We start from the raw sequence: 15,368 nt of genomic DNA on the forward strand, positions 1-15,368 counted from the left end.
GCATGGTATTGGCGCAGTCTTCCGTATCTTCACTCCCTGCCTCATCACTGACTTCAGAGCAGCAAGGTGATGTGTCTATGCCAGTGACGGGTGGGCGCCGGTATTTAATAATTAATTAAGCTCACCTTGACCAGCATCAGTGCAGGGACCGTGGCGGGGGAGGGGGGAATAGCGAGGCAGGGGTGTATCTAGGGGTCCGAGCGCCGCTGGCAAAGTAAAGGACTGGCGCCCCCCATATTTGAAATAGCGAAGGTGCATATGCAAAAAAGGGACATGGGGCATGACCATACAATAGTTCCCCAATTCAAATTACGCTACACAGTTGTAACCCTTATACACATCATGCCAGACAGTAGCAGTTCCCTTTACACATTATGCCCACACAGTAATTCTTATAACACTGAGGAGACATCAGCAGTGCCTGGCCTGGCTGAGGATGCAATGCCACCCAAGGCCAGGTAGTATAATGAAATAGTAGTGCAAAGAAGTGAAGTGCAGCGCACTACCCAGTGGTGCAAGTAGAAATTTTTTTTTTAGTGGTACTGCATGCGTGCGTCGATGGCGCGTGCACACTCAAAAAAGGGTGTGGCCACATGCCAATGAAAATGGGGTCTAGAAATGCCCCCACAGTGCCAGATAAGCCCCACAGTGCCAGATATGCCCCCACAGTCATAGAGTCATAGTCCCCATCCCCCTCCCAACACATAGCCATAGTCCCCTCCCAGTAAATAGCCATAGCCCCCACCTCCCCAAACAATAGCCGTGGTCCCCCCAGCACATAGCCGTAGTCTCCACCTCTCCCAACACAATCATACAGTAGTCCCCCTCCCATCACATAACAATAGTTCCATGCCAGCATAGATAGCCATAGTCCCCCTCCCTGCACATAGCCGCTCACCTCCCCAAGCACATAGCCATAGTCCCCATCCCCCTCCCAGCACATAGCTGTAGTCTGCCCTTAGGACATAGTAGTAGTCTCTCCCACTCCCAGCACATACATAGCCTCCCCACACAGCACATAGCCCTAGTCCCCACCCCACAACATCCCAGCAGATAGCCATAGTGTCTGGCAATACCTGCTGTGCCGAGCTGCCTGCGATGGAGGGCGGAGGATCGCTCTGCAGACAGGAGTCGGTGCCAGTGTCTGGCACCGCATTAAAATACATGAAGAAACTGAATAAAAACCTACAGCTTCCAGCAGTCCTTGCTGCTGGGATCTCCCGACAGCAAGGGTTGCTGGGAGTTGTCGTTTATTTTCAGTTTCTTTCCTGTAGTGCATTGCGGTGCCGGACACCAGCGCCAGCTCCTGCCCGCTAAGTGATCCTCCACGCTCCATCCCAGGCAATGCACAGGCAGCTCGGCACAGCAGGTATTGCCAAGCACTACAGCTTAAGGGATTCCACCCATTGGCTGAGGGTAGCACCGTCGGGTGGCGCCCCCTGCTCGGCTGGCGCCCCTGGCGAGTGCCATCCTGGCCAATGGGTAGATACACCCCTGTAGTGAGGAATGATCATGGTGCCAGTCTGTGTACTGTCTATGTGGTGGGGTGGCGGTTGTGATGCCTGTGTGCTATCAGTCCCTGGAGGGGAGGGGGGATTGTCACGGTGCCTGTGTGTTGTTTATATATGTGAGGGGGATGGTCTTGGTGACTTAGCTTAATTAGTACTTAATTACTCTGCTTCCTGCCAGCTGTCGGGAACCAGATACTGACGCCGGAATCCTGAGAGCAAACTATGCTGACAGTCGGAATACCGGCTCACAGGGGCTATTCCCACTAGTTGGTGTCCACGACACCCATAGGGTGGGAATAGAACCTGTGGCGAGCGCAGCGAGCCAGCAAGAGGCTTCATTGCACTCCCACCTGCTAGCATTCTGAGAATATATATATATATATATATATATATATATATAGAGAGAGAGAGAGAGAGAAAGAGAGAGAGAGAGAGAGAGAGAGAGAGAGAGAGAGAGAGATAGTTAGATAGACATATATATATACACACACACACACACACACACACACACACACACACACACACACACACACACACAGAGGTTGAGTATCCCATATCCAAATATTCTGAAATACAGAATTTTTTGAGTGAGACTAAGATAGTGAAACCTTTGTTTTCTGATGGCTTAATGTACACAAACTTTGTTTAATACACAAAGTTATTAAGAATATTGTATTAAATGATCTTCGGGCTGTGTGTATAAGGTGTATATGAAACATAAATGCATTCTGTGCTTAGACTTGGCTCCCATCGCCATGATATCTCATTATGGTATGCAATTGTTCAATAATGCTGAAGAATCCGATATCCAAAATACTTCTGGTCCCAAGCATTTTGGATAAGGTATACTCAACCTGTATATGTATATATATATATATATATATATATATATATATATGTATATATATAGAGAAACAAGGGGGGAGGTATAGCGCCACTTGTGAAGTATGATCTCAGTAAAATAATCTAAATTAAGATTATAATTGTTTAAACATTACCATAGTAAAACACACATAACCTCATTAAAGGTGTCTGCCGAGCCCTAAGTATGCAGTGCCGGTATCGCACTGCTGGGCGTATGGAAAAATGGAGAGATAGGGTTCGGCGCTCAGTGTTGTTAAAAAAATGGTAAATTTAAAAGCCAAAAAATATATACATGTATAAAATTTATAAAAAAGGTTTGAAGTCTGATGAGACGAAACGCGTTGGGTTTCCTGCACTAATCCCTTGCTGCTTTTGAGTTAAGTTAAACTCCTTATCCTTTTAATACTTGGTCCTGATTTTTATGTTTGTATGTTTTTATGCTTTTTATGCTTTTTTTCAAAAGAACTTGTTTTACTCTCATATATATTAAAAAACCTTTTTTATAAATTTTATACATGTATATATTTTTTGGCTTTTAAATTTACCATTTTTTTAACAACACTGAGCGCCGAACCCTATCTCTCCATTTTTCCATGTGTGTATATATATATATATATATATATATATACTTTATATTACACACACACAATATTTGCAGGGGTTCAGGGGTTTCCCATATATGTACAGTATATGTGTGTATATATATATATATATATATATATATATATATATATATACCCTTTTGTGGCTGGTACTCAAAAAATCTCCAAGGGTTAACTGGCTCTGGTGCCCTCCAATGAGGTTTGCACCTCCATGTATATAGCAGATATAAAAGGCGGCACTCAGAGACTTGTGCAAAACAAACTTTTAGTGCAAAAACTGCAGGTTACAGCATCAACGTTTCGGGGCGCGTAGCCCCTTCATCAGGATAACCCCAAAGTGAACAGTTACCAACAGATATAGGTGCACTCACCCCTATAGTCTCCCCCATGCTGGTCACTGCTGCCCACACATCCCGGGCCCGGCATCCGTCCCCCTGGGCTGTCTACTTCCCCCGGAAGTGACGTCACGGGTCCCGGCTGTGTTGCCACGGTAACCCTATGCAACAGACAAAACCTGTCATGGAGCTGGACTGCCTGGTATCACATCAGTGTGCTTGAATGAGAGCCAATAAAGTTTTACTTATTTCAATATTCTGATTACTCACAAAAGTGCCTAGTACATATTTACATATTACTCGGTGGATAAATAAAATAAAATAAAGTAGAAATGTGCTTATAGCTCTCCACACCACAGTGCTGTTATAAAACAGTCAATTAAAATCTAAAAAAATCTCAAAATGCTACGTTGCTGTAAAAAATGTCTGTGACCCTAAAAACACTGCACACACAAAAAATATATGTTAAAAAATACACCACTACTGCACACAACTGTAAAACTAATCTCTACATTCGTGACATTATCCCAACCAATATCTTGTTTATCCATATATAAACAACCACCTCCATAGTGTTATTACTACTATGGGGTATATGCAATTGCGGTCGAATTCCCGAAATTGTCGAATTTCGGGACTTTTTCGCCAAAAAAAAAAAAAAATCGACAATGCAATTCAGTACTTTCCGTCAAAAAAACGGACTTTCAAAATTCTACTTTTTGAAATTCGACTTTTGTCAAATTCGACTTTTCTGCAATGATACAAGTGCTGCAATTCGACCAAAGTATATTCAATTGAAGTTTGGAAATTCGACAACAGTGCTTTTAGACAGTAAATTCGTCATTTTCAATCCGCCACACTTTGGTGGGTGAAACTAATAAAAAAAATTTAAAACATGTTTTTTTTATGGTTTTTTTCTTCTTGGTAATAGCGTATCTATTTATATTAGAAGGGATTAGGTACTTGGTTTGTCTTTTTTGGAGGCACAAGTATTATTTATATATTTTTAAAAATAATATATATATATATATTTTTAGATGGAATGGTAAAATCCCAGAAAAAAATGGCGTGGGGTCCCCCCTCCAAAGCATAACCAGCCTCGGGCTCTTCGAGCCGGTCCTGGTTCTAAAAATCCGGGGGGAAAATGGACAGGGGATCCCCCGTATTTTTAAAACCAGCACCGGGCTCTGCGCCTGGTGCAAAAAATACGGGGGACAAAAAGAGTAGGGGTCCCCCGTATTTTATACACCAGCATCGGGCTCCACTAGCTGGACAGATAATGCCACAGCCGGGGGTCACTTTTATACAGTGCCCTGCGGCCGTGGCATTAAATATCCAACTAGTCACCCCTGGCTGGGGTACCCTGGGGGAGTGGGGACCCCTTCAATCAAGGGGTCCCCCTCCCCCAGCCACCCAAGGGCCAGGGGTGAAGCCCGAGGCTGTCCCCCCCATCCAAGGGCTGCGGATGGGAAGCTGATAGCCTTGAGGAAAATGACATTAATATTGTTTTTCCCAGTAGTACTATAAGTCCCAGCAAGCCTCCCCCGCAAGCTGGTACTTGGAGAACCACAAGTACCAGCATGCGGGAGAAAAACGGGCCCGCTGGTACCTGTAGTACTACTGGGAAAAAAATACCCAAATAAAAACAGGAGACACACACCTTGATAGTAAAACTTTATTGCACACCTGCCGACACACACATACTTACCTATGTTGACACGAAGCAGTCGGTCCTCTTCTCCAAGTAGAATCCACGGGTACCTGAAAATAAAAGATAATTATACTCACCTGATCCAGGGTCCAGAGATAAATCCTCGTACTAGTCAAAACAACAAAACGAACACCCGACCAGCGGACTGAAAGGGGTCCCATGTTGACACATGAGACCCCTTTCCACGAATGCAGACACCCCCGTGACAGCTGTCACTGAAGTGTCTCTTCAGCCAATCAGCGAGTGCAACGTCCTTGCACTCTGCTGATTGGCTCTGTGCGCGTCTGAGCTGTCAGACAGCGCATCGCAAAGCCTCTCCATTATATTCAATGGTGGGAACTTTGCGGTTAGTGGTGGGGTCACCCGCGGTCAGCGGCTGACCGCGGGTAACCCCGCCGCTGACGGCAAAGTTCCCACCATTGAAAGTAATGGAGGGAGCTGTGCGATGCGCTGTCTGAGCTCAGACGCACACAGCCAATCAGGTGAGCGCTACGGCGTGGCACTTCCTGATTTGCTGAAGGGACCTCAGTGACAGCAGTCACGTGGGGTCCCGGCATTCGGGGAAAGGGGTCTCATGTGTCAACATGGGACCCCTTTCAGTCCCGTGGTCGGGTGTTCGTGTTTTTTTTTTTGCCAAGTACGAGGATTTTATCTCTGGACGTGGATTTATCTCTGGACACTGGCAGGTGAGTATAATTTTTTTCACAGGTACCCTCGGATCGTCGGAGACTGTGGCAGTCGGCGTGTCAACATAGGTAAGTATGTGTGTGTCGGCAGTGTGTAATAAAGTTGTACTTGTCACGGTGTGTGTCTCCTGTTTTTATTTGGGTATTTTTTTCCAGTAGTACTACAGGTACCAGCGGGCCCGTTTTTCTCCCGCATGCTGGTACTTGTGGTTCTCCAAGTACCAGCTTGCGGGGGAGGCTTGCTGGGACTTGTAGTACTACTGGGAAAAACAATATTCATGTAATTTTCCTCAAGGCTATCAGCCTCCCATCCGCAGCCTTTGGATGGGGGGACAGCCTCGGGCTTCACCCCTGACCCTTGGGTGGCTGGGGGGGGACCCCTTGATTGAAGGGGTCCCCACACCCCCAGGGTACCCCGGACAGGGGTGACTAATTGGATATTTAATGCCACGGCCGCAGGGCACTGTATAAAAGTGACCCCCGGCTGTGGCATTATCTGTCCAGCTAGTGGAGCCCGATGCTGGTGTAAAAAATACGGGGGACCCCTACTCTTTTTGTCCCCCGTATTTTTTGCACCAGCACCAGGCGCAGAGCCCGGTGCTGGTTTTAAAAATACGGGGGATCCCCTGTCCAATTTCCCCCTGGATTTTTAGAACCAGGACCAGCTCGAAGAGCCCGAGGCTGGTTATGCTTTGGAGGGGGGACCCCACGCCATTTTTTTTCGGGTTTTTCCCGTTTTTCCCCGTTTTTTTTAAATCGCGGCAAAATCCGTCAAATCGGCCGTTTTTCGCCCGCGGGACTGTCAAATCCGTTTCCATTGAATATGGTGAATTTCGGCAACCACTTGCCGAAATTGGACGGTCGAATTGTGTCGAATTTAAAAACGGCGATAATTTGCCGCGATTCGCCACTAATTGCATATACCCCAATAAGTGCTCATCTCCAAAAGCTACACCTGTTGTCCCTTTTGCAGCCCGCTCCTAAGCAGGAAAACCTCCCACATATCACATATTTAACATCCCACGTGCTAACATATAATTTACCCCCTAATCAAAAACAAATAGTTGCACAGTATACAATAACATAAAACAATAACATTTAAAAACAATAATCCATATAGGGCACATCAAAACTCTACACAGATGGAAAACAGAAAAATAATGTAAACAGTAAAAGATTCAAAATTACGTTAGTAAAAGATTCAAAATTAAACCGTCTAGATGTACAAGGTCCCTGTTATTCACTCTTTTTAACTGTGCATATAAATCACTAGGCTATGGGGACACACATCTTATCCACAGGGATCTTTGGACCACATGTTTCCCTCCACTGTATTATAAGAAATTGCTTAAACCCAATGTCTCATTGAGACCTCTGGGTCGAATGGTATTTAATCTGAACATCCATCGGGTCTCCAATTGGAGAAACTTCTGTGCCCTATTGCCCCCCCTGATGGACTCAGGTATGTGGTCAATAATGCAGTATTTCAGTGTAGCCATTCCATGCTTGAGCTGTGCAAAATGTCATGCCACAGGCTTATCACTAGTGCCAGATGACAATGCAGTTCTAATCGCTTGTCTGTGCTGTGCCATCCTAACTTTAAAAGGACATTCTGTTTTGCCCACATAGTATAGGCCGCATGGGCACATAATCACATATATAACAAATTTGGAATGGCACGACAGTGGCCAGTTGATGGTATATTTTTTTGCAGAATGTGGGTGTGTAATGCTTCCTCCGGGTGACATATAGCTGCACGTTGTGCACCTGATGCACCTGTAGCATCCATTAGGCCTGCTCAGGAAATGTTGTGGAACGGCCTTCTTGAATTTGCTTAAATTGGTTTTAACCACAAGGTCCTTAATATTTTTACCCCTCCTGTAACTCGGCATAATTTGTGTATTTTTCAATACCTTAAGGTCTGGGTCCGTGGTAATAATTGGCCAAAGTGCTTTGGCTTTTTTACTGGTATGACAGCTATTGGTGTCATATGTATTTACCCAAGGTAATTTATTTTGTTTCTTTTTGATCCTAGTTTTGGACAGTAGGTCTGATCTATTTTGGGCACACTCTTTACTTCTGGCACACTCAGGGGCGTCGGAATAGGGCGGGCAAGGGGGCAGCTCGCTCCCCCCAAACATGAGAGAGGCGCCCAGGTCCGGCGCTACCCGCTCAGAGTCGGCAAAGCAAGGAGGCGCTCTCCGTGCTTTGCTACTCTGCTGCTGCAGGCTGCCACTGCGCCTGTCACACTGCATGACAGGCAGCAGCCAGAGCCGGATTAAGGGGGGGGTCCCGGGGATACGTACCCCGGGCCCCCCTTTCCAAAAGGGCCCCCTGCCACACCACAGATCGGATCTTTCTTCAATCCGATCTGCGGTGCAGCGCTCACGAGCCCCGGCTCCCCGTTGCCCTGTCCCTCCTCCTCCTTCAGTACAGCGTGCGGCCAGTGCCGTTTAGCGGCGGGCGAGCCGTGCAACCGCACGGGCCGCCCGCCGCGGCACTTTGTGACTACTTATCTCCTCCCTCTCACTCCCCCCGAGCGCTCCTGCTCGGGGGGCGGGGCTTCGCGGAATGACGCGTTTGCGTCGTGACGTCACGACGCAAACGCGTCATTCCGCGAAGCCCCGCCCCCCGAGCAGGAGCGCTCGGGGGGAGAAAGAGGGAGGAGAGGAGATAAGCATCTAAGGAGGAGGCGGCCGGCGCGAGGGACGTGAGTTGGCGGGACCCGAAGAGCGGGAAGATGTAAGTATTTTTTCTTTTTCTCTCTTTCTCTCTCTCTCTTCCTCCCTTCCTCCCCCCCACTTGACACCTGCCTGCCGCACTATGTAAAATGAGGATACCTTCCGCACTGTGTAAAATGGGGATACCTGCCGCACTGTGTAAAATGGGGACACCTGCCTGCGTACTGTGTAAAATGGGGTCACCTGCCTGCGTACTGTGTAAAATGGGGACACCTGCCTGCGTACTGTGTAAAATGGGGTCACCTGCCTGCGTACTGTGTAAAATGGGGACACCTGCCTGCGTACTGTGTAAAATGGGGACACCTGCCTGCGTACTGTGTAAAATGGGGACACCTGCCTGCGTACTGTGTAAAATGGGGACACCTGCCTGCGTACTGTGTAAAATGGGGACACCTGCCTGCGTACTGTGTAAAATGGGGATATCTGCCTGCGTACTGTGTAATATGGGGACACTTGCCTGGTGTAATGTGTAAAAAGGGGACTATTTTTATTTTTCCCCCCTGTGGTGGGTGTGATGATATCAGACGAGGCCACGCCCACTTTAATGATACCACGCCCATTTTAATCAGGCCACACACCCTTGTCGGGAGCGCGCGCGCGCATGCTTTTTCTTTTTCTGGCTATATGGGGGGGGGGGCACGCAAATTTTTTTTATAGCAAGGGGGGGGGGGGGGCGCATTTTGAAATCTCGCACTGGGAGCCAAATTGTCTAGAAACGGCCCTGCGTGCGGCGCACTAATGACGGAGCCGCAGGCTTGCTGAGCCGGACAGCAATTGGACAACTGAGCCGTCGCTCAGCTGCACTGACTACAGCTCTAAGAAGAGTGCTCTAACAGCTGTAGTCAGGGCAGCTGAGCGACGGCTCAGCTGTCCAATTGCTGTCCGGCTCAGCAAGACTGCGGCTCAGTCATTGGCGCGCCGCACGCTGAACTGAAGGAGGAGGGATTCTTAGATAAATTATTTATATACAGGTTGAGTATCCCTTATCCAAAATGCTTGGGACCAGAGGTATTTTGGATATCGGATTTTTCTGTATTTTGGAATAATTGCTTACCATAATGAGATATCATGGTGATGGGACCTAAATCTAAGCACAGGATGCATTTATGTTTCATATACACCTTATACACACAGCCTGAAGGTAATTTTAGCCAATATTTTTAGTAAGTTTGTGCATTGAACAAAGTGTGTGTATATTTGCACAATTCATTTATGTTTCATATACACCTTATATACACAGCCTGAAGGTCATTTAATACAATATTTTTAATAACTGTGTGTATTAAACAAAGTTTGTGTACATTGAGCCATCAGAAAACAAAGGTTTCACTATCTCACTCTCACGCAAAAAAGTCCGTATTTCGGAATATTCCGTATTTCGGAATATTTGGATATGGGATACTCAACCTGTGTGTATATATATATATATATATATATATATATATATAAATCCCTCCTCCTTCAGTGGACTAAAAAACGAATTAAAAAAAAAAAAAATAAGAATTTACTTACCGATAATTCTATTTCTCGTAGTCCGTAGTGGATGCTGGGGACTCAGTCAGGACCATGGGGATTAGCGGCTCCGCAGGAGACAGGGCACAAAAGTAAAAGCTTCAGGATCAGGTGGTGTGCACTGGCTCCTCCCCCTATGACCCTCCTCCAAGCCTCAGTTAGGATACTGTGCCCGGACGAGCGTACACAATAAGGAAGGATTTTGAATCCCAGGTAAGACTCATACCAGCCACACCAATCACACTGTACAACCTGTGATCTGAACCCAGTTAACAGCATGATAACAGCGGAGCCTCTGAAAAGACGGCTCACAACAATAATAACCCGATTTTTGTAACAATAACTATGTACAAGTATTGCAGACAATCCGCACTTGGGATGGGCGCCCAGCATCCACTACGGACTACGAGAAATAGAATTATCGGTAAGTAAATTCTTATTTTCTCTGACGTCCTAAGTGGATGCTGGGGACTCCGTCAGGACCATGGGGATTATACCAAAGCTCCCAAACGGGCGGGAGAGTGCGGATGACTCTGCAGCACCGAATGAGAGAACTCCAGGTCCTCCTCAGCCAGGATATCAAATTTGTAGAATTTTGCAAACGTGTTTGCCCCTGACCAAGTAGCAGCTCGGCAAAGTTGTAAAACCGAGACCCCTCGGGCAGCCGCCCAAGATGAGCCCACCTTCCTTGTGAAATGGGCATTTACATATTTTGGCTGTGGCAGGCCTGCCACAGAATGTGCAAGCTGAATTGTACTACACATCCAACTAGTAATCGTCTGCTTAGAAGCAAGAGCACCCAGTTTTTTGGGTGCATACAGGATAACAGCAAGTCAGTTTTCCTGACTCCAGCCGTCCTGGAAACCTATATTTTCAGGGCCCTGACAACATCTAGCAACTTGGAGTCCTCCAAGTCCCTAGTAGCCGCAGGTACCACAATAAGCTGGTTCAGGTGAAACGCTGACACCACCTTAGGGAGAAACTGGGGACGAGTCCGCAGCTCTGCCCTGTCCGAATGGACAATCAGATATGGCTTTTGTGAGACAAAGCCGCCAATTCTGACACTCGCCTGGCCGAGGCCAGGGCCAACAGCATGGTCACTTTTCATGTGAGATATTTCAAATCCACAGATTTGAGCGGTTTAAAATGTGATTTGAGGAATCCCAGAACTACGTTGAGATCCCACAGTGCCACTGGAGGCACAAAAAGGGGGTTGTATATGCAATACTCCCTTGACAAACTTCTGGACTTCAGGAACTGAAGCCAATTCTTTCTGGAAGAAAATTGACAGGGCCGAAATTTGAACCTTAATGGACCCCAATTTGAGGCCCATAGACACTCCTGTTTGCAGGAAATGCAGGAATCGACCGAGTTGAAATTTCTTCGTGGGGCCTTCCTGGCCTCATACCACGCAACATATTTTCGCCACATGTGGTGATAATGTTGTGCGGTCACCTCCTTCCTGGCTTTGACCAGGGTAGGAATGACCTCTTCCGGAATGCCTTTTTCCCTTAGGATCCGGCGTTCCACCGCCATGCCGTCAAACGCAGCCGCGGTAAGTCTTGGAACAGACCTGGTACTTGCTGAAGCAAGTCCCTTCTTAGCGGCAGAGGCCATGAGTCCTCTGTGAGCATTTCTTGAAGTTCCGGGTGCCACGTCCTTCTTGGCCAATCCGGAGCCACGAGTATAGTTCTTACTCCTCTACGTCTTATAATTCTCAGTACCTTGGGTATGAGAAGCAGAGGAGGGAACACATACACCGACTGGAACACCCACGGTGTTACCAGAACGTCCACAGCTATTGCTTGAGGGTCTCTTGACCTGGCGCAATACCTGTCCAGTTTTTTGTTCAGGCGGGACGCCATCATGTCCACCTTTGGTCTTTCCCAACGGTTCACAATCATGTGGAATACTTCCCGATGAAGTCCCCACTCTCCCGGGTGGAGGTCGTGCCTGCTGAGGAAGTCTGCTTCCCAGTTGTCCACTCCCGGAATGAAACACTGCTGACAGTGCTATCACATGATTTTTCGCCCAGCGAAGAATCCTTGCAGTTTCTGCCATTGCCCTCCTGCTTCTTGTGCCGCCCTGTCTGTTTACGTGGGCGACTGCCGTGATGTTGTCCCACTGGATCAATACCGGCTGACCTTGAAGCAGAGGTCTTGCTAAGCTTAGAACATCGTAAATTGCCCTTAGCTCCAGTATATTTATGTGGAGAGAAGTCTCCAGACTTGATCACACTCCCTGGAAATTTTTTCCCTGTGTGACTGCTCCCCAGCCTCTCAGGCTGGCATCCGTGGTCACCAGGACCCAGTCCTGAATGCCGAATCTGCGGCCCTTTAGTAGATGAGCACTCTGCAGCCACCGCAGAAGAAACACCCTTGTCCTTGGAGACAGGGTTATCCGCTGATGCATCTGAAGATGCGATCCGGACCATTTTTCCAGCAGATCCCACTGAAAAGTTCTTGCGTGAAATCTGCCGAATGGAATCGCTTCGTAAGAAGCCACCATTTTTCCCAGGACCCTTGTGCAATGATGCACTGACACTTTTCCTGGTTTTAGGAGGTTCCTGACTAGCTCGGATAACTCCCTGGCTTTCTTCTCCGGGAGAAACACCTTTTTCTGGACTGTGTCCAGAATCATCCCTAGGAACAGCAGACGTGTCGTCGGAAACAGCTGCGGTTTTGGAATATTTAGGATCCACCCGTGCTGTCGTAGAACTACTTGAGATAGTGCTACTCCGACCTCCAACTGTTCTCTGGACCTTGCCCTTATCAGGAGATCGTCCATTTTCTTTGAAGAAGAATCATCATTTCGCCCATTACCTTGGTAAGGACCCGGGGTGCCGTGGACAATCCAACCGGCAGCGTCTGAAACTGATAGTGACAGTTCTGTACCACGAACCTGAGGTACCCTTGGTGAGAAGGGCAAATTGGGACATGGAGGTAAGCATCCCTGATGTCCCGGGACACCATATAGTCCCCTTCTTCCTGGTTCGCTATCACTGCTCTGAGTGACTCCATCTTGATTTGAACCTTTGTATGTAAGTGTTCAAATATTTCAGATTTAGAATAGGTCTCACCGAGCCGTCTGGCTTCAGTACCACAATATAGTGTGGAATAATACCCCTTTCCTTGTTGTAGGAGGGGTACTTTGATTATCACCTGCTGGGAATACAGCTTGTGAATTGTTTCCACTACTGCCTCCCTGTCGGAGGGAGACGTTGGTAAAACAGACTTCAGGAACCTGCGAGGGGGAGACGTCTCGAATTTCCAATCTGTACCCCTGGGATACTACTTGTAGGATCCAGGGGTCCACTTGCGAGTGAGCCCACTGCGTGCTGAAACTCTTGAGACGCTTGTACGGCCCCAGCGTCATGCTGAGGACTTGGCAGAAGCGGTGGAGGGCTTCTGTTCCTGGGAATGGGCTGCCTGCTGCAGTCTTCTTCCCTTTCCTCTATCCCATGGCAGATATGACTGGCCTTTTGCCCGCTTGCCCTTATGGGGACGAAAGGACTGAGGCTGAAAAGACGTTGTCTTTTTCTCCTTTATACGGCAATACTTCCATGTGCCGTTTGGAATCTGCATCACCTGACCACTGTCGTGTCCAGAAACAACTTCTGGCAGATATGGATATCGCACTTACTCTTGATGCCAGAGTGCAAATATCCCTCTGTGCATCTCGCATATATAGAAATGCATCCTCTATAGTCCATAAAATACTGTCCCTGTCAAGGGTATCAATATTTTCAGTCAGGGAATCCGACCAAGCCCCCCCAGCGCTGCACATCCAGGCTGAGGCGATCGCTGGTCGCAGTATAACACCAGTATGTGTGTATATACTTTTTAGGATATTTTCCAGCCTCCTATCAGCTGGCTCCTTGAGGGCGGCCCTATCTGGAGACGGTACCGCCACTTGTTTTGATAAGCGTGTGAGCGCCTTATCCACCCTAAGGGGTGTTTCCCAACGCGCCCTAACTTCTGGCGGGAAAGGGTATACCGCCAATAATTTTCTATCGGGGGAAACCCACGCATCATCACACACTTCATTTAATTTATCTGATTCAGGAAAAACTACAGGTAGTTTTTTCACACTCCACATAATACCCTTTTTTGTGGTACTTGTAGTATCAGAAATATGTAACACCTCCTTCATTGCCCTTAACAAGTAACGTGTGGCCCTAAAGGAAAATACGTTTGTTTCTTCACCGTCGACACTGGAGTCAGTGTCCGTGTCTGTGTCGACCGACTGAGGTAACAGGACGTTTTAACGCCCCTGACGGTGTTTGAGACGCCTGGACAGGTACTAATTGGTTTGCTGGCCGTCTCATGTCGTCAACCGACCTTGCAGCGTGTTGACATTATCACGTAATTCCTTAAATAAGCCATCCATTCCGGTGTCGACTCCCTAGAGAGTGACATCACCATTACAGGCAATTGCTCCGCCTCCTCACCAACATCGTCCTCATACATGTCGACACACACGTACCGACACACAGCACACACACAGGGAATGCTCTGATAGAGGACAGGACCCCACTAGCCCTTTGGAGAGACAGAGGGAGAGTTTGCCAGCACACACCAAAACGCTATAATTATACAGGGACAACATTTATATAAGTGTTTTTCCCTTATAGCATCTTAATATATATAATCATATCGCCAAATAAGTGCCCCCCCTCTCTGTTTTAACCCTGTTTCTGTAGTGCAGTGCAGGGGAGAGCCTGGGAGCCTTCCCACCAGCATTTCTGTGAGGGAAAATGGCGCTGTGTGCTGAGAAGAATAGGCCCCGCCCCCTTTTCGGCGGGCTTCTTCTCCCGTTTTTCTGAGACCTGGCAGGGGTTAAATACATCCATATAGCCCCAGGGGCTATATGTGATGTATCTTTTAGCCAGTATAGGTATTTCATTGCTGCCCAGGGCGCCCCCCCCAGCGCCCTGCACCCTCAGTGACCGCTGGTGTGAAGTGTGCTGACAACAATGGCGCACAGCTGCAGTGCTGTGCGCTACCTCATGAAGACTGAAAAGTCTTCTGCCGCCGGTTTCTGGACCTCTTCACTCTTCGGCATCTGCAAGGGGGTCGGCGGCGCGGCTCTGGGACCGGACTCCATGGCTGGGCCTGTGTTCGATCCCTCTGGAGCTAATGGTGTCCAGTAGCCTAAGAAGCCAATCCATCCTGCACGCAGGTGAGTTCACTTCTTCTCCCCTAAGTCCCTCGTAGCAGTGAGCCTGTTGCCAGCAGGACTCACTGAAAATAAAAAACCTAACAAAACTTTTACTCTAAGCAGCTCTTTAGGAGAGCCACCTAGATTGCACCCTTCTCGGCCGGGCACAAAAATCTAACTGAGGCTTGGAGGAGGGTCATAGGTGAGGAGCCAGTGCACACCACCTGATCCTAAAGCTTTTACTTT

General features: G+C 47.8%; 1 long non-coding RNA gene across 1 annotated transcript in view; it reads right to left on the minus strand.

Annotated features, from left to right (window-relative positions):
• LOC134933235 (uncharacterized) overlaps positions 1 to 3,467 on the minus strand; it is a 32,559-nt gene extending 29,092 nt beyond the window's left edge. The window contains exon 1 of the long non-coding RNA XR_010179647.1: positions 3,349 to 3,467. This is a non-coding gene — a long non-coding RNA (uncharacterized LOC134933235). The remainder of the gene's footprint in view (positions 1 to 3,348) is intronic.
• Between the last annotated feature and the right edge of the window lie 11,901 nt (positions 3,468 to 15,368).

Source organism: Pseudophryne corroboree, chromosome 6 (genome assembly GCF_028390025.1).
Source record: "Pseudophryne corroboree isolate aPseCor3 chromosome 6, aPseCor3.hap2, whole genome shotgun sequence".
NCBI lineage: Eukaryota > Metazoa > Chordata > Amphibia > Anura > Myobatrachidae > Pseudophryne > Pseudophryne corroboree.